This window comes from Megascapheus bottae, chromosome 6 (genome assembly GCF_031878675.1).
Source record: "Megascapheus bottae isolate mThoBot1 chromosome 6, mThoBot2.hap1, whole genome shotgun sequence".
NCBI classification, from domain to species: domain Eukaryota; kingdom Metazoa; phylum Chordata; class Mammalia; order Rodentia; family Geomyidae; genus Megascapheus; species Megascapheus bottae.
In genome coordinates, this window is record NC_143514.1 from 84,589,144 (window position 1) to 84,617,075 (window position 27,932).

Here is a 27,932-nt window from a genome sequence, read left to right on the forward strand (position 1 = left end):
ATGAAAGGGAGAGCGCATAAGGGTGGAGATGTGATGATTGCTGCGTTTTTCCCTCTCTACACCGTGGCTAGGTATCACAGACCCAGTGGTAACTCCACAGAAAGACCGAAGCCACAGTAAGTCCTCTGTGATTTCCATTTGCTGTTTTGTTTTCAGGATGAGCACTGGCTGGGCAATCCTGGGAGCCTGCCTCAATGTTCTGTGTATCTTCTATCCTGATGACCTCTGCTCTAGAAACATCTATTTATTTTTGTTGTTACTATTACTACTAATCATCTTTAGTTAGTTGTACAAAGGGGCTACCATTAGACAAAGCTTCATATTTACTATTGATCTTGGTCAATGTCACCCTTTTATCCTTCTCACCCATTCCTGCTGTACCCATACCTTGCTTCACTCATTACCATTGTAATATATACATTGGACTCCTGACTGCATTCTCTCCCTCTTCTCCTGTTCACTTGTTGACCCCTTCCCTCTAACTCCTTTTAAATACTTGCTTCATGGGGTTTCATTTTGTTAAACTTTGACTTTGCCTGTCTAAGTAATTATATGATTTGAATCTACCACATTACTGTTAATATATTTGTATACACTCATCTCTTTTTGAGGTATTTTCTGTCTACCAGCAGATGCAGACTGGTTTCCTTTCATGCAGCCTCTCCTTTCCAGGGCTATGATCTCTCCATGTTTCCCAGCATCCCTCCACCTCCTCCATCCAGGCTGTCTTTGCACTAAAAGAAGTGACGTGATTACTAACACTCTGAGTCAGTGGCAGTTGTTCTGTACTTTGAGGGTGTAGACCTAGTTCCTTCCCCATAGGTCACAGGTCTGAGAAGTTTTGTTTAGTAAGTATAAGGTGATTATTTTCCTGAGTTTGATCAAAAGTTCTTGCCATAGAGATGCAGCAAAATGATTCTCTTAGATTAAGCTTTATTTTATTTTTTATCAGGTTTACTGCATGGTGCAGCAGCTGCCAGCTACTCCAGCAATAAGATTTCCTTCATGGAGAGCTTCATCTGCCCTCGCTGTGGCCTCCTTGTGTTCTGGTCTGCAGCAGAGCATCTCTTTGATAAATGGTTAAGGAGGAAATTCTAGAAATTGTGCCATCTTATTTGATGCCTTTTGCAAAATAAAAGGAGTTGTTATACCAACGGACATTTAATGATTATATCTTGACCCATGTCACCCCTCACTCAATCCTCCCCGTTCTAACCCCTCCTTTACTATTAATTTTGTCGAATATACATTAGATCATTGTCCTCTATCAATTTCTTTCACCAGTTTTCAAGACAAGGGTAGCTTGAGGTAGCTGCACACACGTGGGGTTGGGTCAGAGATGGTAGGATAAGGACTTACTCTCATCAGAGCTGTTGCAGAAATCTGAACTGCTGAATGATCTGATCCCTGCTTCTTCCTTTCACTCCCAGTTACTTGTTTTTCTTAAAATCTTCTACTCTTCTGCTTTCACTAATTTTTACCTGATATCCCAAATTATACTGGAATCATTTGTAAAAGTGATTTTCTATAGATACTTTGGATCTTCTTGCTCAGTTTGAATGTTTCCGACCTACTTGAAGCTATAAAGAGTTGTTATTGGTGATCAAAAAGTAAAATGTATGGTTGTTGCAGGGTTCAGATAGTAGGGTGTCATTCATGAAGTCTTTGCCATAAATGGACCGGTACAAGTAGGTAGAAGTGGGTGAAGTTTTGACTGAGTTGTGCACACCGACATTAGGGTGATGTTTTTCATTGTTATTACAATGACTTCATGCTAGCTAGGTTATTACTGTATATTGATACTGCTTGTCTCATTTATACTCACCCGCTTAATTTCTAGTGATTTGTGATGATTCCTTCCATGCCCTGTCTCTCCTCACATAGATCTAAATTTTTCTCTGGGTTTCTTCTTCATAACACATTGACAAGGAAATTTGGTACTTGTCTTCTTGATGCTTGCATCATTTTCCTAAAAGGATGATCTCCTCTTCCATATATTTTCTTGCAACTGTGATTTCATCACTATGGTTCAAGAAAACTGACTTTCATGTCATTCTCCAGCACCTGTATGTACAAGGTAATTCCATCGTTAGATATTGTTTGTCAACAACCACCAACATGTTGAATTCCAACCCCTTTGGATAATTACTTTATGATTCAAATGCCAGACACTGGTGGCTCATGCCTGCAATCCTAGCTACTCAGCAGGTGGAGATTTGAAGCTTGTGGTTTGTTGCCAACCCATATAGAACATTCTGTGACATTGTTTTCTTTAATTAAGTAGAGAAAGTCAGATATGCTACTGTGGATATACTCATAGATCCTTGAGCACAAAGAGGCTTATGGACAGTACTGATGTCCTGAGTTCAAACCCCAGGCCTGGCAAACAGTTTTGTTTTACCATTCCTTTGCAATTTCCAGATTTTGGTATTATGTTTACATTTTCACTTGTTATTCCTTCAGTTTTGAATTGACCTATTGATGGCTCAAAACAATTCCTTTAAATTTTTTGTGGGTGCATAATTTACCACTTTTACTGTTAATATTTAGCTTTACTAGACAAGTCTCAATTTATGTTAAATAATATTTCATATTTTAAAATTTGGGGTATGGGTTTGCATTCAGCTCCTCTGATGTAATTAGAAAAAATTTCAGTATGTGAAGAAGATAGCTTCCACTCAGAAATTAGGTGAAATATTCTATCTGTGTGACGTTCACATGATCACAATTTCACTCTAATGAATCCTTGTTCAGTTTGTCTCTCCAGACATTGTGTAGTGATGATTGTACTGGGAATATCTCTCATTTCTGCGAATCTTTCGTTCATATAGTGAAGTACTTTTGATAATGAGCACACATGCATTTAAAAGTACTAAGCCAGGCTGCTGATTTGATTCTTTTGTGGATGAACTGTGATCTTTCAATTTTCATTGTTATAAAAGTCTATTTGACATGATTGATTATGGATAATCCTGTTCCCTTATGCTTTTCATTTGTAGGACTGCCTCCCCTCCGTCCCTTGTACTGTATTAGAGCCTTCACAGATGAAGTGGGAATTTGGGAGGCACATAGAGTTTGGTGTGTGTTGATATTTGGATTTGAAATTAGAACGTGGGTTCCATTCCAGAGCTCTTTTGTTCAAGAATTATATTCTACCCTTTGAACCACACCTCCACTGCCAGTTTTTTTTAATTGTAATGAATAGGGGTTACAGTTTCATTCACCAGATAGTAGGTGCATTACTTCTCGTACATTGATACCCCTTCTCCTGTTTTGTGCCCATTTCCATCCCCCTACTCCCTCTCGATCATCTTTTTCCCCCCCTTCCCTTTCCTATTTCAAACAATCAAATAAATGTATATACAATATACCAGGTAACAAAGTCAGGTACAGTAACAATATGAGATTAACATTAGGGCAACAAAAGGGAAAAGAAATAACATAGTACATTAAGAACAACAATCACACAAGATAATGCTCTTGTTTCTATATCCTAGAGCTCATTTCATTTAGTCTATTCTATAGTCTATTCTATATGATCTTATGTACCTAGGTTCTGAGCTATTGTAATCCTCAGCTAGGAGAGTCCTAGATGTGTACTAATTATTACAAATGAGGGAAACCATTGAGCCTATGTTCCTTTGAGTCTGGCTTACTTCACTTAATATGTTTCAACAGCTGATTGGTGATATGTGTGATAGACTTTTCCTTCCCAGGCAGTTTTCTAATCATGATTTTCAGATCTTATCTCTCAGTAGGGTTACCGGGATGAGCCACAGGTGCTTAGCTTTAGTTATCTATCTTTTAAATCTCTAGTTTTCTCCCTTAATTTTGATCCTAGTGGATAGAATATTGGAAATAAGTTAAGATTTTCCATCTTCTAAAAAGTTTGTGGATGATTAAATGAGCACATATATGTGTTAGAATACTCCCAGCATGCTTTTATACTCATTCTTACCAGTAAATTTGATATGTTCCTGTATATTTTTCTTCTGCACTTATTATTTATTTTATTTGAATGATTTCCTTTAGTATGTTTTCTAGAGTGGATTTGCTGTGGATATATTCTCTTAACTTTGCCTGTCTGGGATCATCTTTAACCCTCCATTAATTTTGCTGGTGATGTTTGCTAGGTGCCCTATAATTTAGGGCTAATTTGTATTTGTTATCTTCAGACTTGTATATATATATACATACATATATATACATATTGTTGTATTTTACATTGGGGATAATGTATAGGAGGGTTACAGTCCCATCCATCAGGTATTGAGTACATTACCTTGATACCCCTTATCATATTTCCCCCTTTCCCTCCCCTAATCATCTTTTCTCCCCTCCCATCCATATTTCAAATAAGCAATTACACAGATTTATATAGAACTCATTACTTGTGTTTTTCACTTGTATGGATTCTATTGAGAATGAACTGTTAAGGAAACAGGAACACACTCGCAGTCTTGAAGACCTTCTGTATAATTTTGTGTTTTTCTCTTCTTCAAAGTTGATCATAAGAGAACTTACTGTAGATGTCATTTTGAAAGTTCTGTTAACCTTTGATTTTTGTTAACCATGGATATTTGCATTTTTAGCTCTAAAGAGATTTTTATGCTTTTGTTCTTTGAATAAGCATTTTACATCATCCAACCTTTTAAGAAACCTCAACAGCACCGAAATTTCCTTTTTTGAAAAATCATAATTGCCAAAGAATCATAATTGCCAATTTTAGATATGAGGCCTTTGTCTTTTGGATGGTTAGTGAAGATCTTCTCCCACTCTGTAGGCTTTCTTGTTAGTTTGCTAGCTATGTCCTTTGCCATACAGAAGCTCTGCAGTTTACTGCAGTCCCACTTATTCAGACTTTCTATAATTTGTTGTGTTTCTTGGTCCTTATTAAGAAAGTTTCCACCTGTGCCAAGGAGACCTAGTGTATCTCCTATTTCTTCTTGTAAAGTTTTCATTGTATCTGCTTTTACCTCGATGTCTTTGATCCATTTGGAGTTAATCCTGGTGCAGGGTGACAAAGAAGGATCCAACTTTAATTTTCTGCAGGTGCTTAATCAGTTCTGCCAGCACCACTTGTTGAAGAGGTTGTCTTTATTCCATTCTATTTTTTTTGGCTCCCTTATCAAAGATTAGGTGGCCATAGGTCTGTGGGTTAATAGCTGGGTCCTCAGTTCTATTCCATTGGTCTTCAGTCCTGTTCTTGTGCCAGTACCAAGCTGTTTTGGTTACCTCAGCTCTGTATTGGTATTGAAATTCCTCCTGCACCATTTTTGCTATATGTGCTAAGAAGTGTTTTTGCTATACGTGGTCTTTTATTATTCCATATGAAATTTTGAATTGCATCTTCTATTTCTTTAAAGAATGACCTTGGGATATTGATGGGTATTGTGTTGAATTTGTAGATAGCCCTTGGCAAGATGGCACGATGTTAATTCTTCCAATCCAGGAGCATGGAAGGTTTTCCCATTTCCTCAGTTCTGCTTTAATTTCCTTTTTCAGGGTTTTAAGGTTTTCATCAAAAAGGTCCTTTACATTCTTAGTTAATTCCTAGGTACTTTATTTTTATTTTTTTTGAGGCTACTGTAAAAGGAGTTGCTTTCTTGATTGTTGCCTTGTTCCTCTTACTGTTGGCATAGAGGAAGGCAGTTGATTTTTGAGTGTTAATTTTATACCCTGTTACTTTGCCTAAGTTTTGAATCAGCTCAAGCAGCTTGGGAGTGGAGTCTATAGGGTTCTTTATTGTTATTATATTTCTTTTTTTTTTTTTTTTTTGCCCCCTTCTCTCTCTCTTTCTGGCCCCGCTTGCTCCGGCCCCGCTCGCTCCGGCCCAGCTCGCTCCGGCCACCACTCGGTTGGGCTCCGCTTGCTCGCCTCCGCTCTCTGTCGCTTGTTGCAGTCTCGTCTCAGTCACTTCCGGCTTGGTTGTGCATGTGGGATACCGAGGAATCGAACCCGGGTCCTTGTGCTTGCTAGGCAAGCACTTTAACCGCTAGGCCAAACTCCCGGGCCCTGTTATTATATTTCTTGAACATGGCCATTCTAACTGGAGTGAGGTGGAATCTCAAAGTTGTTCTCATTTGCATTTCTCTTATGGCCAGAGGTTTTGAGCATTTTGTCATCTTTCTATTGGCCATTTTCATTTCCTCTTCAGATTAGGCTAGAGCTCTACCTCTTGAGCCTCAGCACCACTTCCGGCTTTTTGCTATGTATGTGGGGTACCGAGGAAGTGAACCCGGGTCTTCATGCATGCTAGGCAAGCACTCTACCACTAGGCCAAACTCCCGGCCCCTTTAGCTCACTTTTTAATGGGGTGGTGTTTTCTTTGAAGATTGGTTTTGGGGGGGATTTAATTTTTTTGAGCTCGAAGGATATTTTAGATATGAGGCCCTTGACTGTGGTATGGCTAGTGAAGATCACTCTTTCTGTGGGCTTTCTATTTAACTTGCTAGTTATGTCCGTTGTCATACAGAAGCCCTGAAGTTTAATGCAGTCCCATTTGTTTAAGCTTTCTTTAATTTGTTGTGTTTCTGGCCATTTATTATGAAAGTTCTGACCTGTGTCAAGGAGCCCTAGTGTACCTCTTATATTTTCCTATATTATATTCAGGGTATCTGCTTTTTTTCCCCCCAGGGCTTGATCCATTTGGAATTGATTTTGGTGCAAGTGTTACATAAGAATCCAACTTTAGTTTCCTACACACGTTTAACCAATTTTGCCAGCACCATTTGATAAAGAGTCTGTCTTCTTTCCATCCTAATTTTGGCTCCCTTATCTAAGATTAGATGGCCATAGGTCTGTGGGTTAATTTCTTCCTATTTTTTCTGTTGGTTAGTTTTTGGGTCTTCACTTCTATTCTATTAGTACTCAGGCCTGTTTTTGTGACCGTATTAAGCTGTTGTGTGTTTTTTTTTTTAATAACTATAGGTTTGTAAAAGTATTTGAAGTTTAGTACTGATGTTCATTCTGCAGTGTTCTTTTGGCTAAGGAAGTTTTTGCTATATTAGATCTTTTATTATTCCATATGAATTTTTGGATTGCTTCCTCTATTTCATTAAAGAATGATGATGAGATATCGATGGGCATTGCATTGAATTTGTAGGTAGCTTTGGCAGTATTGTCATTTTCAGGATATTAATCCTCCCAATTCAGGAGCCTGGGAGGTTTTCACACTTCCTTAGCTGTGCTTAATTTCCTTTATTAGATTTTTAAAATGTTCCTCGTAGAGGTCCTTTACTTTCTTGGTTAAGTTTATTCTTAAGTATTTTATTTTTTGAATGGTGTTGTTTTCCTGATTTTAACCTTGCTCTTCTTACTGTTGACGTACAGGAAAGCCATTGATTTTGGAGGGTCAATTTTTATACCCTGTTACTTTGCCAATGTTTTGAATGTACTCAAGTAACTTGGGAGTGGAGTATCAAGGATTTTTTTTCCCCAATCATGGGATTTGTCCTAGGGCCTAGGCATTGTCTTTGAGCTCCTCTGCTCAAAGTTAGTGCACTTGAGGGATTTGACCTAGGGCCTGGGCATTGTCTTTGAGCTCTTCTGCTCAAAGTTAGTGCACTTGAGACACAAAACCACTTCTGATTTCCTGGTGGTTATTTGGAGATGAGTCACACGGAGTTTTGTGCCTGGGCTGGCTTTGAACAGTGATCCTCAGATCTCATCCTCTGGAGTAGCTGGGATGACAGTCATGAGCACCCAGTGTCCATCTAGGACCTCTTTTTTTTAATTGGGTGTGCTCTATACTTTTTTTTTGGTAAGAATTGTGTAGGGTCTGTCAATTTTGTTAATGTTTTCAAAGAAGCAAATCTTTATTCTGTTGCTTCTTTCTAAGTTTTTTGGACGCTAATACATTAAATATGGATTTAATTTTAATTATTTCTTTGCATCTACTAGATTGGGGTTTGGTTTGTTGCTCTTTTTCCAGAAGTATAAAGTGAATCATTAACTTGTTGGACTGAGATTTCTCCAATTTGTTGATGTAAGACACTCACTACTATAAATATTCCTCCAAGTAATACCTTTTCTGTGTCCCAAAGGATCTGATATTTCCTGTGATACTTTTTCTTAAATACCATAAACTCTTGAATTTCTCTTCTGATCACTTCAGTGACCCACTGGTAATTCAACAATATACTGTTCAGTCTCATTGAGTTACCGTATTTTATGGTGGCCATTGGAGTTAAGTTTTCATTTCAGTCTAATGTAGTCAGAGAGGACATAGGAGATAATGTCAGTATTTTTCAGTTTGCACAGATTTGCTTTGTGCCTTAAAATGAATCTATTTTGGAAAATGTTCCATGTGTTGCTGAAAAGAATGTATATTCTGATGTTACTGGGTGGAATATTCTATAGATGTCTGTTAGATGTTAATTGCTCTGTAAATTGTTAAGTTCTTAGATTTCTCTGTTGAGATTTTGCCTTGTTGATCTATCCATAGGTGGCAATGGTCTGTTAAAATCTCTAACATTCACTGTGTTTGGATCTTTGTGAGTTTTTAGCGTAAGTAATGTTTGCTTGATGACATTGGATGCCCTGGCATTTGATGTATTGATGTGTAAATGAGTATTTCCTCCTGTTTGTTTGTCTCTTCTCACTAATTTTAATTTGAAGTCTATTGCATGTTTATTAGGATTGAAATGCCTTTTTATGGCATTGCTTGCTTGATAGATTTTATTCTTTCACTTTCAGAAAATGTTTGTTTTTGTGGGCAAGGTGTGTCTGTTGAAGACAGCAGATTAATGGATCTTGCTTTTTGATCCAGCTAGTCAGTCAATGTCATTTACTTGCAGAGTTAAATGCATTAATATTGAGATATAGAATTTTGAGGTATTTTTAGATCCTTTCATTTTATCTATTTTTAGGCAGTGATTTGTCAATGCTTGTTATAATTACCTGGTATTTTGTTTAGGTGCTGTTTCTCTGTCAATACTATGTTCATTTCTGTTTCATTTCCCTTTTTTTTCTTTTCCAGTACTGGGATTTGAATTCAGGCCCTGGGCATTGTCCCCGAGCTTCTTTTGCTCAAGGCTAGCACTCTACCTCTTGAGCCACAGCTCCATTTCCTGTTTTCTCTGTGTATGTGGTATTTAGAAATTGAACCTAGGGCTTCATGAAGCACTGCAGTGCTAGGCAAGCACTCTACCTCTAGGCCACACTCCCAGCCCATTTGTGATTGTTCCTGTATGTACAATGCCTTTAACATTTTACTGTCATACTGGCTTGGTAGAGATATAGTATGGCAAGTTTTCCTTCTTGAGGAAGATTTTTGTTTTTCCCTCAAATATGAAAGAGAACTTAGCTGGGTAAAGTATTGTTAGCTGGTAGATATTTGTCTTTAGTGCATGGCATACATCATTGCAGGCTCTTCTTTCTTGCATGGTCTCTGCTGAGAAATCTGTAGTCATTCTGATTGATTTTCCTTTATAGGTGATTGCTGTCTTTTATCGGGTGGCTTTAAGGATCCTTTCCTTTGTCTTTGTTGATCCAGTATGGATTGTAATGTGGCAATGGGCTGTCTTGCTCTAGAGAAGTCTATTTGGAGTTCTAAAAGGTTCTTGTATCTGGATGGACCTATCCTTTTAGATATTTGGGAAGTTCTCTGCAAGGATCTGTTAAATTGATTTGCTTCCTTCTCTAGGCCTTTCTCAATACCAAATAGCCTTAAATTTTGCTTTCTAATTATAGCTTAAAGCTCCTGAAGAGATCTGTCATCTTTCCTGGATTGGTTTTAAATAATTTTCTGATCTTTCTGTGTAATGTTTAGGCTGTCTTCAATTTTGGAGCTCTGATCTTCTCCATGAATTCCTCTATTAATTTTTGATTAGCCCCCATCATGCTCATATATAACCTTATTCATGCTTTCAATCTTTCATTCATCATGTTTACCAGAATCATTTGTAGAGCATTTTGATGAATCACCTGTAGGTTTTTCATTGGCTGTTCTGTTGCCTATTTATTTTGAAATTATGTAATTACAAAGATATGCTATTAACAATTAAAGGTGCTAAGATTGAAAAATAAGGGACTGAGTAATCAAAAGATAGTCTGAATTTAGTATGCCCAGAGCAAATAAGAGGTCCTGAAATCACTGTCAGCTATATATCTAGGAAGAACATGTCAATGTTGAATAAAAAGGAAGACAAAAGAAGAGAAAAACGAGATGATAATAATGAAGAAAGTAGAAAAATTAAAAAGACATAATTAGGAAAACAATTCTTCAGTTTATTTGGTAGATCCTGTGTCTCCCCTATGTCTACTATGCAGTCTGTTGATTGAGCCTCAATTTCCTTGCAGTTTTCGTGTGGTTCAGTTGGTTTCTCTTGTTTGAATTGGAAGAAAAAAGTTCTGTGTTGACTAGGAGTCACTTTGAAGTAGCCTGAGTTTGTGGGCCAGTGGCCTGTGATCAGTGGTTTTTCCAGGAGTGGCTAGCTGCTGAGACTCTCTTTTGTCAAGCTGGAGCCAGTCTTGGCTTTTCCAGCAGTTTTTTTTTGATGTGCCTTCAGCTGGGTTATCTACAGTGCCTCAGAGCTGAGGTACAAGCTCTGGCTATGTTTACCAGGTGAGGAAAGCTGTCCTGACGTGGGAGGTAGGACCTAGGTAGAACTCAAATCCACTGGCTAGACTCCTTTCCCTTGTTGCAAAATGCTGTCACAGCAATGTTCCTCAGGCATGAGTTATCAGCTAGCTGCTGTGGTATGTTCTCTGCCAGTACCCAAGATGAAGTTCTTCTCATCTGCTGGGGGAGGGGCTACCTTCCAAATGCCATTGTGTGGGAAGGCGTGATAATGTCTTTTGTGGGGTACTCATGCTTTCCCTTGGTTTGTGAGATCGCCTGTGGTCTATGTCCAACTGTAGCCAGCAGGAAGAAGGGTTCTGCTAGTAGTCATCCAGTTGTCACTGCAGGTGAGTAAAAAGCCAAGTACTTGGTCTCTGGTGCTTTTGTCCTGGGTCTACTGTTTTGCAGGGGCAGCCACTGCCACATCCTGCTGCTGGCGTGCTCCAGTCCCTCTTCTTGAGAGGGCTGCCTAGCATTTTCTTCTCTGCCCCACATCTCTGTACTATTATGGCTCACTTGGTGTGATTTTTCTAGCAGTTGACTTTTCACTGGAATGCTAAAACTGATTTCTTGTTGAGAGCTCAGTTAAATATCAAGTGCACTGCTGCCTTCTTTCACCAACCCTATACAAGATGTGTATATGCCCAGAGCTACTGAGCCTTTGTCAGTCACTCCTATGCATATCCACCTTTGGCCTCATACATGAATGTCTAGAGTCCTATGTATTTTATCATGTCTCAGTGAGTATATGTGTCTAAATATTTGTACATATATATCACTTATACATATATAAATGAACATATACATTGACAAATATTAACATGTTTAAACATGTGTAGCATATATAGATACATACATATATGTACATGTATGTGTATATATATACATATATATAAAGCCTATGTATATATAAAATTATATATGGGATTGGCGGAAGTTGGCAGAGGTTCAGGGTGAGTCTTTCTGAGCTCTTGCCAAGATACCAGTTTTAGCCTTGTAGTGGGAAGTTTATACCTAAAGATTGATTCTAAGTAAGCTTTAGCATCACAGAGATCTCAGTCAGAGAGGAAAACATCAGCCAGCCTGCTTAAGAAGAAAGTTTGGAGTCCACATCATTGGCGGCCGCAGTGCAAGCTGCTCCCCAAACGAGGGGCCGCTGAGACAAAGACTCTGTCTGGGACCCTAGCAGACAGTGCTTCTTGGCAGTGTAGGCCTGCCATCTACAGACAGAGCCTGACCGAGCCACTAGCCCATCACCCTCCCTCGGTGTGGATCTGCCAGCTTCACGAATTGTGAGGACCTCATTAAAGGCGTCTTTACTTATGCTCGCAGAAAGGCATTGGGAAGGTAATCCCTTTCCCACCAGCCGACACCAGTGCCATCTTGACTACTGGCAAAGACCCTGCCATACCAACTGGAGCCTGAGAAGTGGTGCTGGCCATCACTCAAAATGGCTAGGTTTCGTCCCAGAGTCAGCTTAGCCAGAAGTCTGCTTCTTGGCACCAGGGGAAATACCGCCTACTGGGCAGGGCCACTGTACCAGGAAACAAAGCCAGAGGCAGCCCCACTCCAGGCTCTGCTGAACTGGCTTAGCTCAAGCTAACAAAAATAGTCGACTTTCTCCTGCGGGACTCACAAAGCTCACTGCCCTGCCAGTAAATTAGCCTTGGTGAACTGTCACAGAGTCCCCAAACCAAATCTGTAAGGCAGAACCTTTTCTGCCCAATCAAGCAAACTGATAGAAAAAATCCGCAAAGCCAAATCACAGGAGAAAAAGCCTTCATAAAGTGTTTGGGTCTTGAATTTAGTGGAGACACAAGTTTCCCAACCCCACCCCCCCAAAAAAGAATACCTTTCTTTTAAACCATAATTTTTTCAAATTTTACTACTTTTTTCATTTGCATTTTTACTTGTTCTTTTTTTCCCATTTAACCTCCATCCTCTTTTTAAAAATTTTATCCTATTTTTTTCTTATTTCTTTTCTCTTTATTTGTGTCATTGTGGTCATTCCATAGTGACAGCATTGTGTTTAGACTTGCTACAAATTATATTTTTAATGGTATAGTCGCCTGCTTTTAAATCTGTCGGTTCTTAATCTTAGCATTTCTTGTTTAAAAACTCATACTTGTGAGGTGTTGCCCTTTTTTCTCTTATTATCATTGATCTCTCCCATATGTACTTTCCTCTTTTCTTTCTTTGTTTTAATAATCTTTGTTATTTATAAGTTTTGTCTTATTTTTTTTCTAAATTTTGTATTCAATTATATTCCCTTTCTATCACTTTAGGTCAGTTTTCCTAACTCTATATTACTATATTATTCTTACACTCCTACATTACACATTTCTTATCTCCACTCTTGTCTTTCAAATGATTTTCTGTCTCTGGTCCTTTGTTCCTTCTTCAGTTTTCATAATGCATGGATCTACAGTTAATTATTGTTGACAAAGGCTGTATATGTATGTGTTCAATTATACCTTAGGTCCACAGTGACTTAAATATCATAGAGATTGGATTGTGGTTGTTTTTGGTCATAAAAACTGTGTTCAGTTGTGGTGTTAGATTTGTCTTTAAGTGCACAAAAAGAGAGAGAAAGTGATAAAACCAGGCAAAAAAATGTGAACTTATGTAGTCTGGCAAGCTAAAGAGCTCTAGGTTGGTTATATCTTAAAATTGTAATCTTGTGTGGTGCCGGAGCCAGCCGGCAGCAAACCAGGGTTCGTGGATTGGGATTCCTGAAATAGGGGCAAGGACTAGGAAAAAATAGAAGAGAGACAAACAGATGGAGTTCGGGAGGACTACAGCCCAAGTCAGCGGTCCAAGAAGTCTGTGAGCTCCAGACTGCTGCCTAAGACTCTCTCGTTTATTTTAAGTTCCGACCTTAAATACTCTTCTTAAAACTAGGGAGTTGCCAGAGGCTACATTCATACAGAATAGTAAACAAATCACATATAGGATAAATGAGAAAGGATTAACATTGCTTAAAGTCATCATGATAAGAACTGATTGACATTGCTTAAAGTCATCATGATAAGAACTGATTGACATTGCTTAAAGTCATCATGATAAGAGTTACTTCCTTGTGTATACAGTTGTGTAGGTCCAAGGTCAGGTCCAAGGTCATTGACCCCACAGTCGGTCCCCAACAGTGTGGTATTAGTCTTGCTCCCATTTTCAAATGGGCAGAACAAGAAATTCAAGAAAAATGGCAAATGAAGGAATGGTATCTCCCACCCAATATAAACAGGCAATATTGCAGTCAAAGACAAACCTAGAGGAGAATTCTCTAAATGCTATACAAATGCAATTGGTAAACATGATTAGTGAAAAGTTTGAAAACATGAGGAAATAGATACGTGAACCAAAGGATGTCATATCTAAACGAGAGGAAGCCATAAAGGAGATACATGAACATGAGGAAGCCATAATGGAGGTCATAAAGAAGGATATACGTGAACATGAGGAAGCCAGCCAAAGAAAAATGGATGAATTCATAGATTCCACAAGCAGAAAGCTGACCAAACTCCAACAAATGTCCAGTGGCAGTAGAGTTGGTGAGCTAAAGGACTTCAAAGAGATCACTCAAAGGGAAATCAAGGAGTTAAAGAAGTCCATACATGTTCTAAAACAGGGATGCAAGTCATCAAAAATGACCAATTGGAAGGAAGGGAGATGAACAAAGTAGAAAGTATTGATAGCAGGTTAGACAATGCAGAAGAGAGAATCTCCGGGTTGGAGATTTAATCTAGATGTTATAGAGAAGGAATAGAAAACGAGTCAAACCAAATCTAGGAAATATGAGAAAACACTTCAGGAGGTCCAAGATGCAATTAGGAAGCCTAATTTAAGGCTAATGGGTATTGAGGAGAGCCTGGAGAAAGAAGTCAATTAAATCTGAAATATACTTCAGGGAATCATCTCAGAGAACTTCCCAAATATCCAGAAAGACAGGCCCATCCAGATACAAGAAGCTTTTAGAACCCCAAACAGACCTGACCAGAAAAGGACATCCCACTGCCACATTATAATCCGTACAGGAGCAATAGAGACCAAAGAAAGGATTCTAAAAGCAGCCAGGGAGAAGAGAACAATCACCTACAAAAGAAAACCAATCAGGATAACCACAGATTTCTCAGCAGAGACCATGCAAGCAAGAAGAGACTGGAAGGATGTATGTCATGCCCTTAAGACAAATAACTACCAACCGAGAATACTGTGCCCAGCTAACTCTCATTCATAACTGAGGGAACAGTAAAAACCTTCCATTCCAAGGAAAAGTTGCACCATTACGTAGCAAACAAACCAGCATTACAGAAAATTCTCCAAGATTTTCTACTCATTGAAAACCAACACAATCGTGGTACCAATAAAGAAATGGCACCTGAAAATCATACCAGCTAATTACCACAAGAACTGACAAGCCACAGGCCCTAACAAAATAAAAAACAATATGGCAGGTACTAGCAAATATTTCTCAATCCTAACCCTCAATAACAATGAACTTAACTCTCGAATTAAATGGCATCAATGGTCTAGTTGGGTCAAAAAACCAGGATCTGTCATTCTGCTGTCTTCAAGAGACATATCTCAAAAGACTAAACATAGAACTCCCCTGTGACCCAGCAATTCCACTACTTGGCATTTACCCAATCGTCCAGAAACAAGGACATACTAAAGTCACTAGCACAACTATGTTCATTGAAGCACTATTTACCATAGCAAAGATATGGAACCAGCCCAGATGTCCCTCAGTTGATGAGTGGATCAACAAGATGTGGTATTTATACACAATGGAATTCTATGCTGCTGTCAGAAAGAATGACATCGCCCCATTTGTAAGCAAATGGAAAGACTTAGAAAAAATCATATTAAGTGAAGTAAGCCAGATTCAAAGGAACATAGGCTCAATGGTTTCCCTCATTTGTCATAATCAGTAGAAACCTTGAGCTCTCCTAGCAGAGATTTACAATAGAACAAAACCTAGATATATAAGACCATATAGAATGACGCTAAATGAAAGGACCTCTAGGATATAGAAACAAAAGCTATATAATGAGTGATTGTTGTCCTTAATGTACTATGTTATCTCTCATCCCATTTGCTGTCCCTTGGTTATCTCATATTATTACAGTATTTCACCTGGTTATCTGATATATTGTATAAATGCATTTTTGGTTATTTGAAGTCAGATAGGGAAGGGAGGAAAACAAGATGAGGGGCGGGGGTGCAGGGAGGGAAATGGGAACCAAGACATGAGAAAGGGTAGCAATGTATGTGAACTAATGCACCCTCTAGCTGGTGAATATAATGTAACCCTCCTAGTAATTACAATAAAAATATATGGAAAAAAAGACATCTTGCCCCCCCCAAAACATATTTTGAAAGTGAGAGGTTGAAATAAAATCTATCAAGCTAATGGCTCCCATGTATAGGCTGGAGTTGTCATCCTCATATCAGATAAAATAGACTTCAAACCAAAATTAGTGAGAAGAGACAAAATTATTACATACTAATAAAGGGATCTCTCCTCCAGGAGGATACAACCATCCTAAGTAGCTACACCCCTAATGCCAGAGCACCAAACTTCATCAAGCAAACTATACTTTTACTAAAACTACATATAGATCCACAGTTATTGTTGTTAACTTTAACACACCACTCACACCTATGTACAGATCAACCAGACAAACACTCAAAAGAGAAACCTCAGAATTGAACAATTGTATGCACCAACTAAATCTAATGGACACCTGCAGATTATTCCACCCAGCAACACCAGAATATATGATTTTTTCAGCAGCACATGGAACATTTTCTAAAATAGACAACATTTTAGGTCATAAAGCTAACTTGTGCAGATTCAGAAACACTGAAATTGTTCCCTGCATTTTCTCAGAGCACAAGGGCCCCAAACTGAACTGAACACCAATCTCCACTAGCACAACAAATCTTCATTGCACTATTATTTACCATAGCAAAGATATTGAAGTAACTCAGATGCCTCTCAGTTGAAGATTGGATCAACAAGACGTGGTATTTATACACAATGGAATTCTATGCTGGTATCAGAAAGAATGACATCACTCCATTTGTAAGGAAATGGAAAGAGTTGGAAAAAAATCATATTAAGTGAAGTAAATCAGACTCAAAGGAGCATAGGCTCAATGATTTCCCTCATTTGTCATAATTAGTATAAGGCTTGGACTCTCCTAGCAGAGGTTTACAATAGGGCAAAACCTAGATACATAAGGCCATATAGGATGAGGCTAAATGAAAGGACCTCCAGGATATGCAAACAAGAGCCATATAATGTGTGATTGTTGTTTTTAATGTACCATGTTATTTTTCATCTTTTTTTGTTGTCCCATGGTTATTCTCATATTGTTACAGTATCTTACATTGTTATCTGGTATATTGTATATATGTTTATTTGAATTAGGATAGGGAAGGGGAAAACAAGATGAGGGGAGGGGGCTAGGGTATGAAAATCTGAACAAAAAACATGAGAAGGGGAATCACTGTATGTGAAGTAATGCACTTTCTATCTTGCAAATATAACTGTAACCCTTTTATTAATTACAATTAGAAAAGAAAAAAAGAAGTAATGTACCCACTACCTGATGAATGTAAGTGTAAACCCTCTGTACATCACCCCAACAATAAACCAAAATTTAAAAACAAAAAACTATATATGCACATATATATATAAACCCATGTATATAGTTCAATCTTTCAGTGTGTTTACTTATAGAATTATGGGCATATTCTGGTTAACATAAATGCGGGAAACCATGCTAAATATAAAACAGGATAGTATCAAACAGAAGAACACGTATAGGGCAAATCACATAGCTAGCAAGGTAAATAAACAGCCTATAGATGTTGGGAGAATATCTTCACTAGCTATGTATTAGATAAGATCCTGCTCTCCCCGTGGGAAAAAAAATTGTCAAAAATTTCAACAGCAAAATCAATAGATGGCATAAAAACTTGCACTGAGATCATTGAGGAAAAATGGCCAATAGGTATATGGAGAAATGTCAACAACTCTGACCATATAAAAATGCAAATCAAAAAGCAATATGGTGACTCCTCAAAAGACTAAAAACATAGAGGTCCCCTATGACCCAGCAATTCCACTCCTTGGCATAGACCCAAAGGTCCAGAAACAAGGACATACTAAAGCCACTAGCACAACTATGTTCATTGCAACATTATTTACTATAGCAAAGATATAGAACCAACCCAGATGACCCTTAGTAGATAAATGGATCAACAAGACGTGATACTTATACACAATGGAATTCTATGCTGCCATCAGAATGACATTGCCCCATTTGTAAGGAAATGGAAAGACTTGAAAAAAAATCATATTAATTGAAGTAAGCCAGACTCAAAGGAACATAGGTTCAATGGTTTCCTTCATTTGTAATAATTAGTACACTTCTAGGATTCTCCTGGCAGAGAATTACAATAGCACAAAACGTAGGTACATAAGGTCATATAGGATGAACCTAAATGAAGGGTCTCTAGGATATGGAAACAAGAGCCATATGTGATAGTTGTTCTTAATGTACTATGTTATTTCTCTTCTCTTTGGTTTCCCTTTGGTTAATCTTATATTGTTTCTGTACCTGAATTCGTTACCTGGTATATTGTTTGCTTTTTTGTTTGTTTGTTTTTATTAAATGATTTTTACATCATATTTTAAATGACAAGCTTAACAAACAAGTGTTTAAGAAGGGAATCTCTATTTACAATCACTGGGATTTAGTATTTAGAACTTAATAAAAATTAGGCTAAGGATTTGTATGTCATAGAAACAGTAATTTATGATATAAAACATTATGTTTATAGAGTCATAGGTTTTCATGTCTATATAGTTATGTTTATATTTCCATTATCATGTCCATAGCATTGGGTATGCAGTTATTGAGTCCTCGCTCTTGTACTCTTTGGATTTAATAGCCCAAAACTAAGGATACCATGCACCTTTTGTTCCTTAGGTCTTGACTTGTCTCACTCAACATGATTTGCTCTAGATTCATCCACTTCCCTGCGAATGCCATTATTTTATCTTGTCTGTTGTCTATGTAGAATTCTATTGTGTATATATACCACGTTTTCTGTATCCATTGAACTGCAGTAGGGCATCTGGATTGTTTCCATCGCCTGGCTATTGTGAATAGTGCAGAGATGAACATAGCTGAGCAGGTTATGATGTTCAGGGTAGATGCCCAGTAGTGGTATGGCGGGATTGTAGGGAAGGTCTATTTTCAGTTCTTTAAGAAACCTCCACAATGCTTTCCAGAGTGGCTGAACTAGTCTACATCCCCACGAGCAGTGTAATAGGGTTCCTTTTTCTCCACAACCCCGCCAGCAACTGTCATTGCCTGAGTTCAAAATCTGGGCCATCCTTGTTGGGGTAAGGTGGTATCTTAGGGTTGTTTTTATTTGCATTTCCTTTATGACCATAGATGATGAACATTTTCTCATACGCTTTTCTGCCATTTTAATCTCTTCGTGTTTTTTGTTTTTGTTTTTTTTTTCTTTTTTTCCACTCCTGGGGTTTGAGCTCAGGGCCTGAGCACTATCCTTGGACTTTCTCAAGGCTAGAGCTCTACCACTTGAGCCTCAGCACCACTTCTGGCTTTTGTCTATGTATGTGGTACTGAGGAATTGAACCCGGGTCTTCATGCATGCTAGGCGAGCACTCTACCACTCAACCAAACTCCCAGCCCATACCTGGTATATTGCATATGCATTTATTTGATTATTTGAAATAGGAGAGGGAAGGGGAAGAACAAGATGATTGAGAGGGGGTGGAGAGAGGGAACTGGGGTGAAAAACATGAGAAGGGGTATCAATATGTGAGAAGTAATGGCGAATGTAATTGTAACACCTCTATATATTACAATAAAAATAATATAAAATAATGCAAATCAAAACATCATTGAAAGGCCACCTCACTCCAGTTAGAAAGGCCATTATAAGGAAAATTTACTATAACCAATTTATTGAATGGACTACAAACCAGCTCACCCTTAATCCACAGGTGTAATCACATTCATTTCACTATTGTTTACTATCAGCAAGATAAGGAATCTACTCACATGTTCCTCAGTGGACAAATATAGATAAAAATGTTGGATATATACACCACAGAATTCTACTCATCCACCAGAAAGAATGATAATGTTTCAATCATACATAAATGGATGGATTGGGTAAAATTCTTATGTGAAGTAATCCAGGATTGAAAATTTATTTTGAATTAGTATAAATCAAGGCCATAATGGAATTCCATTGTACTAATTCCATACATTTATATAGGAATTATTGGACAAGTTCACTCCTTTATTGGTATTACCATTCCCCTTCCATCATTACCTTTTTTCAAATAGTGTATGTTGAGTTTCATTGTAATGTTTTCTTGTGTGTATGAGCAACAGAGCAGAATAACATCCTCTTTACTTCTTGTATCCTTTCCTTTTCTAAATCTCAGTATGTGTATTTTGGGAAGAGAGTAGTACATACCCAGTCATTTGCCAAAACTGTATTTCACCATGGGAGTTTTAAGAGAGGGATTACAGGATAAGGCTGAATTTCACCACAATCGTCTCCCTGTTCCTCAAGTTGAGGCTTCTTTCTTCATGATTAGTTTCTTGAAATTCAGTAAAGTGAATTGACATGAGAAACCACTTTTTTTTATCTGTTTTATAAATTTGAACTAATGCCTGTCTCCTGTTATTTGGGGTTTTGTTCTGGTAGCCAGTATACAAAGATCTGTTGAAGTTGGTATACCTCTGGACAAAGCTGTAGGACCGTCCTCAAATTATCCCATCAATTGCCATGTAGCAATATAACACCCACAGAGAGGCTTAAGAAACAAGATTAGTTTGTAACACATATGGAGCTAGATTGGCTGTGGTCAAGGCAAAAACTATTTAGTAACTCCTGAAAGCCTAGTCCATGTTTAATAGAACCAAACCCTTTTTGTCTATTGCTATGAAAGAGAAAAATCATATTCTCTAACCATTCATGTGACACTACATTACCATTCCATTCAATAGGGAGTAATTTTTCAACATATTCATTTTAGAGAGAAACAAACCTTAAACTCATTAGAGTTATTGCATTGACCTGAAGATAAATTTTGAATTATTCCCAAAAGTTTTTTATGTCTATGGTGTAGGTATATCTTCAAGAACTACCAGTTTGTTCTGGCCATGGCTTTTGCTGTTGAGGAAATCAACAAGAATCCTGATCTTTTGCATAACCTGACTCTCGGATTTGATATCTATAAAGCTGCTTTGAACACTTGGACAACCCTTGGGGATCCCATTATTTGGCTCTCTGGACAGCACAAGATCCCTAATTACATATGCATGAGAGAAAGTAAGTCGGCAGCAGTACTGACAGGAATATCAGGAATCATATCTGCCCAGATTGGGTCACTCCTGGAACTCTACAGGTTTCCACAGGTGAGGATAGAAGGGATACAGGTGTGAAACAACGTCTACTTTGGTCCTTTCTCAAGGGATAGCAAGAGATAAGATACAGAAACCTGTGAAATTGTATAATGTCAGAGTCTAAATATACAAACTTAGATAAATATCCCTGTTTCCATTGGTCAAGAGAGGATGAATAAGCTGGAGTGGTGAAAAGAATGACCTGGCTGAGTGCCTTTTGAATCCCATTGTAGAAAGCCATCAGGAAGATGGAAATAACTTGTAAAATGTGGAATTAAAATGAAATAAAATGTGAACTTAATTCAGGTGTTGGTAGCTCACTCTTATAATTCTAGCTATGCAGGAGGATGAGATCTGAGGATGATGATTTGAAGTAGCTGCAGCAGGAAAGGCTATGAGACATTTATCTCCAAATAACCAGGTAAGTGTAGAAATGGACTTGTGGCTCGAAGTGGTAGAGTGTTAGCATAGGGCAAGGACAGTGCTCAGGACTTGAGTTCAAAAAAAAGAAGAAGGAAGATATTTTGTATATGAAGTTAGTCTGAAAAAGTCAAAATGGCAGGTTTTCTCTCATATGAGCAAATTAGTTCTAAAGTGGAACCATGAAGTATGAAATAAGTGTGAAAACACCTACAGAGCAGGAATATATGAATATGTTGGCTGAAGAATGGTGTAAAGACTGGGAGATTTCCATTGTGTCATTTCCACTGCTCTGAGCCATGACCATCAGGAAGTTGACTGACAATAGCAGTAAGTAGAAAGGGAATAGTGTGGGAGACAGAGGAGAGAAGAGAGGATTGATGGAAAATCCAATTGTATTATGCAAGTATTTAATATTTTATGAAATATTAAAGTGAGGAAAATAATGGTGTTGGTACAGATTAGGAGGATAATACAAATGATTACACTGATCAGCTGGCATTGAACACAAACTGAAACATTCACATGAAAGATGTTTGTACAATTATTAAAAAGCCATTTAAAATTCGTTCTCCAAAATTACACAAAGAAAGAAATCCCTTTATGTCCACCCATTTAAACCTCTTCTTCTATAGAAATACGGACTGAGATCATAAAGGATGGCACTCTTCTTACAAACTCCCCCATTTTCTTCCCTTTAGCTTACCATTGGGCCTTTAGATCGCCTCCTGAATGACAAAAACAGGTTTCCTTCTCTGTATCAGATAGCTCCAAAGGACACATCACTACCCTCTGCCATGATTTCCCTGATGCTTCATTTCAGCTGGAACTGGGTGGGACTGTTCATCTTACTAGATGAAAATAGTTTGTGGTTCATTCTAGAACTGAGAGAAGAAATGGCCAAAAACAGACTCTGTGTTGCCTTTGAGTATGCGATTTCAAGAAAAGTGACCGAGCCAACAATATATACTCCAATGCTTCACCAGATGAATAAATCATCAGCAAATGTATTTATCATTTGGGGTAATAATGAATACTTACAAGGCTTTGTTCTGCATTTGGGCAATTATTTACTTACAGGCAAAATTTGGCTTATATCTTCACAGTGTGACTTTTCCATTATTAAAAGCTATTTCATCTTAGGCTCATTCGACATCCCTCTCCTGTTTTCACAACACCATTCAGACATTTCTTCATTTAAGAATTATGTCAGGGAAGTTAATCCTTCCAAATACTCAGGAGACTATTTCCTTGCTAGATTGTGGTCTCTGTCTTTTAATTGCTCTTATTCTCAGTCTGACTGTGAAACATGGGAGAACTGTCCCCAGGATGCCTCTCTGGAATGGCTGCCTTGGCAAAGTTTGGAAATGACCTTGTCTGAAGTGAGTTACAATATCTACAATGCTGTGTATGCTGTGGCCCACGCACTTCACGAGATGCTTCTTCATCAAACTGAGGGAAATGAGAAATGCATGGATCTTTCTCCCGCACAAGTAAATGCCTTGTTGGTTGGATCTGACACCTCAAACACAAAATGAATCTAAAAAATGTATTTCAGGTTTCCTTTAGTTCTTTTTTTAAATATAAATGATCTCAGTAAACTGAAAGCTAATGTTTTAAAACGTGTAAATTGAAGCTTTCCCACAAATTTCTTGACTAGCAAAGCATTCTTTGCCCATTATGTTTTTAAATACTTAAATGAGCTTGTGTTCAGAAAGTGAAGGGACTGGAAATATAGGGGCAAAAGATGTAAAAATTTATACTGATAAACATATACTGTATTTATAGACTCACATACTGAATTGTAGACCTTTTAAATATTTAATAATAAAAATTTAAAATGTATAATTACATGCATAATATATATATGAATGTGAGCACATACGGATATAGATATGAAATGAACTCATTTAAAAGTTTTTTGGTTTTTTTTGCCAGTCCTGAGCTTGAGCTCAGGGCATGAACCCTGTCCTTGGACTTTCTCAAGGCTAGAGCTCTACCACGTGAGCCTCAGCTTTTTTCTATGTATGTGGTACCAAGGAATTGAACCTGGTCTTCGTGCATGCTAGGCAAGCACTCTACCACTAGGCCAAACTCCCGGCCCTCATTTAAAGTTTTATGTATAGCTATATGTATAATTAAAAGAAAATGAATTTGTTGCACTCACCTCTAGTCCCATCAATTTTTTTCATATATTTTTTATTGTGATTAATAGAAGGGTTACATTATATTTGCCAGATAGAAGGTGCGTTAATTCACATACATTGATACCCTTTCTCATGTCTTGGTCCCCATTTCCCTCCCCCCACCCCCACCCCTCATCTTGTTTTCCCCCCTTCCCTATCAAATTTCAAATAATCAAATACAAATATATCCAATATATCAGATAACAAAGTGAGATAACAATATGAGATAACCAAGGGACAGCAAAAGAGATGAGAGATAACATAGTACATTAAGGACAACAATCACTCATTATATGGCTTTTGTTTCTGTATCCTAGAGGTCCTTTCATTTAGTGTCTTACTATATGGCCTTATGTATCTAGGTTTTGCTCTGTTGCAAATCTCTGCTATGAGAGCCCAAGATTTCTACTGATTATTAGTCCCATCAATTTATACAGATGAATTTCCCTTAATATTTTTTTTTTCCGTGGGTCATGGGGCTTGAACTTGGCCTGGGCACTGTCCCTGAGCTCTTCAGCTCAAGGTTACTGCCCTACCCTTGAGCCAAGCCCCATTTCCCATTTTCTAGAGGTTAACTGGAGATAAGAGTCTCAGGTCCTTTAGTGCCTGGGCTGGCTGTGAACCTTGATCCTCAGATCTTAGCCGCCTGTGTAGCTAAGATTACAGGCATGCACCTCCCCACCCGACTTCCTTTTATACTTATAAAAATAAAAAAAAAGAAATGAGAAATGTAATTCAACTTAAGTTTCTACTAATTTAACCACCTGGAACACCTGGATAAGCATACATAAGCACTTTTGGAAACTAGTAGTTATGCCACTTAGAATTTCCCCTTCATGACTCGTTACGTAAAGCTGTTTTTTGTTTTTTGTTTTTTTTTCTTGAAAAGAGGCCTTGTGACTGTTTCCAGAATGAGTATCATTGAGAAACCTTATGTTAGTCTTCTACTGAATGTGTTCTATGTCATGTGGTATGTGTATTAATTCTGAATTACAATAGAGGTGTTAAAGAAAATGAGGTGTATTCTAGAATATAGTCTTTTCAATCTTAACTCTTAGATTCACTTCAACATGATATTGCTCTTTTAGCTGCACCCTTTTCTGAGGAAACTCCACTTTGATAATCCAGCTGGAGATCTCGTGATTTTGGATGAGAAAGAGAAATTTCCAGCAGAGTATGACCTTGTGAACATTTGGGATTTTCCAGAAGGTCTTCGACTCAAGGTGAAAGTAGGGCTCTTTTCTCCAGGTGCTCCACGCGGCCATCAGCTGTCAGTATCTGAAGAGATCATACAGTGGGCCTTAGGAACTTCTGGGGTGAGTTGGACTAACCATAATGATTTGAACTGTATAGAAACAAAATAAGCACCTCTTATCTAATGATTGATGATTAATAAATTTAACAAGTTTGATGACTTGGACATCATGGACTTCTCAGCATTAGGCTCTACCTCTTGATGATACAACAATTTCCCAATTGTATACTGGCCTAAATATCAAAACTATAGCTGTTTCACCTTTGGGGATGGTGATCTACGGAGTCTCTAATAGTATTTGATCAACTGATTAATTTTAAGTGTATAGGTCTTATGTTTAATGGCCCACTTGCTAATAAATCTTACCCATTTCTGTGATCAGCTACAAGCTGAACTGTTACTGACACATATCTAATCTTTCTCAGACTCCTCGCTCAGTTTGCAGTGAGAGTTGTGGGTCTGGATTCAGGAAATCCCCTCAGGAGGAAATGACTGCTTGTTGCTTTGATTGTATCCCTTGTCCAGAAAATGAGATTTCTAATGAGACAGGTAAGTCCCATTAAGTCCAAGACTTCAGTAGACATTCTTCCTGTTATACTCTGATGAATCCAGGTTAAAAAATAATCAAGATTGCACAGGCAATCTCTTTCTTCAGTTCTAAGAAGAAGTATTAGCGCTCCATCAAATCATGTAGACAGTGTACTTAATATGACAAAAATAGCACATTATTTGTACCATGATCACTGAAGGTAAAATGTTCATGTGACTGAAAAGAAAATCATGTGGGAGTGGGGTTGGGGTTAGGTTTAGGAAAGTGTAAAACAAAACAACAGTGAACATAACTTTTTAAAGATTTTATTTTTAATGTTGCAACAGAAATGATATAGAGAGGGGTTAGAGTTACTACCACACGTAAGGAACACAATCCTTTTTGAACCACTACTCTTTTCCCTCATGCCCTCCCAGTTTTTCCCTCTCATCCCCACCCTCAAGATGTAAAGTGCATTTCCACCGAGTGTCCAGTGAGTTACATCCTTGTATGTGTTCACCATTTTGGTGCCCCACCCCCCCATACTGTCCTACATACAAGCTATCAAATAAGATAAAAGGAAAAGAAAACAACATCTGTCACAATAGCTAATAAAAATACCTCTTGTTTGGTTTTTCTTGGAGTTCATAAATAATCTTTTTTTTTTTTTGTCCATCCTGAGGCTTGAGTTCTGGGCCCATGGGCTGTACTGAGCTCCTTTTACTCAAGAGGAGCACTCTACCATTGAGGAACTTCTCACAGTTTGATTCAATTCAGTTAAAAGTCTCAGAGACTTTCCTTCCTTGGCTGGCTTCAAACTGTGACCCTCAGATCTTGGCCTTCTCAGATAGGGTCACAGGTATGAGCCACCACTGCCAACTCACTAAATATTACTTGATGTGACCATATGCACATACCTATTGAGATTTTCACAACCACTCCAACCTTAGTGTGAGAATATCCAGAGTCCTATATCTATGTCATCATGTTCCAGTGTGTGTTTACCTGTAGACGCATAGGCACATTCTCAGTTTCATAAGCATTCATAGGCGCATTTCATTTATACATGAATGAAACCATGAAACCTTTATTTATCTAGTTCTGTTTAACATTTTCATAATATTTCAATTTCCTAATGAGTGGTACAATATCATTCTTTCTGATGGATGAGTACAATTTCATTGCATGTATCTATAACATATTACCTTGATCCATTCATCCACTGAGAGGCAGCTGAGTTGATTCCTTTTCTTGGCTATGATAGACAATGCTGCAATAAACGGTGGTGATTAGTATGTCATTGTTTGTATTCTATTAGACAAATGCCAGGGAGTGGGATTGCAGGATCAAAGGGTGGCTCTATATCTTTTGAGGAATCTCCATACTGCTCTCATGAGTTGTTGAATAAGCTTACATTCCAACTAGAGTGTAACAAATTTCCCTTCTTGCATCATCCCCACTCAGATCTTTGTTGATTTTATTGATCACACTCTGTAATATGTTTTATCACTAAGGAAGCAGTTTCTAATTCTCATGGAAGAAAAGGTACTATCGAAAGCAAAGTACTGGATATTTATCTTCCTCACCAGATATGGAGCAGTGTGTGAGGTGTGCAGATCATCAGTATGCCAACACAGAGAGAAACCAGTGCTTCCTGAGAGCTGAAAGTTTCCTGGCTCATGGAGAACCCTTGGGCATGGCCCTGGCCTGCATGGCTCTGTGCCTCTCTATGCTCACTGCTGCTGTTCTGGGGATGTTTGTGAAACACCGAGACACTGCCATTGTCAAGGCCAATAACCGGACTCTCAGCTACATCCTGCTCACCTCCCTCATCTTCTGTTTCCTCTGTGCCTTGCTCTTTATCGGCCGTCCCAACACAGCCACCTGCATCCTGCAGCAGATCACATTTGGAGTTGTGTTCACGGTGGCTGTTTCCACTGTGTTGGCCAAAACGGTGACTGTGGTCCTGGCCTTCAAGGCCACTTGTCCAGGGAGAAGGATGAGGTGGCTGCTGGTGTCTGGGGCTCCTAACCTCCTCATCCCCACCTGCACCCTCATCCAGGTGAGTCTGTGTGGCCTCTGGCTGGGAAGCTCTCCTCCCTTTGTGGACATAGATGCACACTCTGAACATGGCCACCTCATCATCCTGTGCAACAAGGGCTCCCTCACTGCCTTCTACTGTGTCCTGGGCTACCTGGGCTCGCTGGCCCTGGCCAGCTTCACGGTGGCTTTTCTGGCCAGGAACCTGCCTGACACCTTCAATGAGGCCAAGTTCCTGACCTTCAGCATGCTGGTGTTCTGCAGTGTGTGGCTCACCTTCCTGCCTGTCTACCACAGTGCCAGGGGGAAGGTGATGGTGGCTGTGGAGGTCTTCTCCATCTTGGCCTCTGGGGCAGGCCTCCTGGGCTGCATTTTTGCCCCCAAGTGCTACATTATCTTGTTAAAGTTAGATAGAAATTCTATGCATCACTTTAGGGATAAAACACATAAATAGAAAAATAAGACTTAA

At 38.4% G+C, this 27,932-nt stretch overlaps 1 pseudogene; it reads left to right on the forward strand.

Moving 5' to 3' along the window:
- LOC150062669 (vomeronasal type-2 receptor 116-like) lies at positions 1-27,932 on the forward strand (annotated as a pseudogene).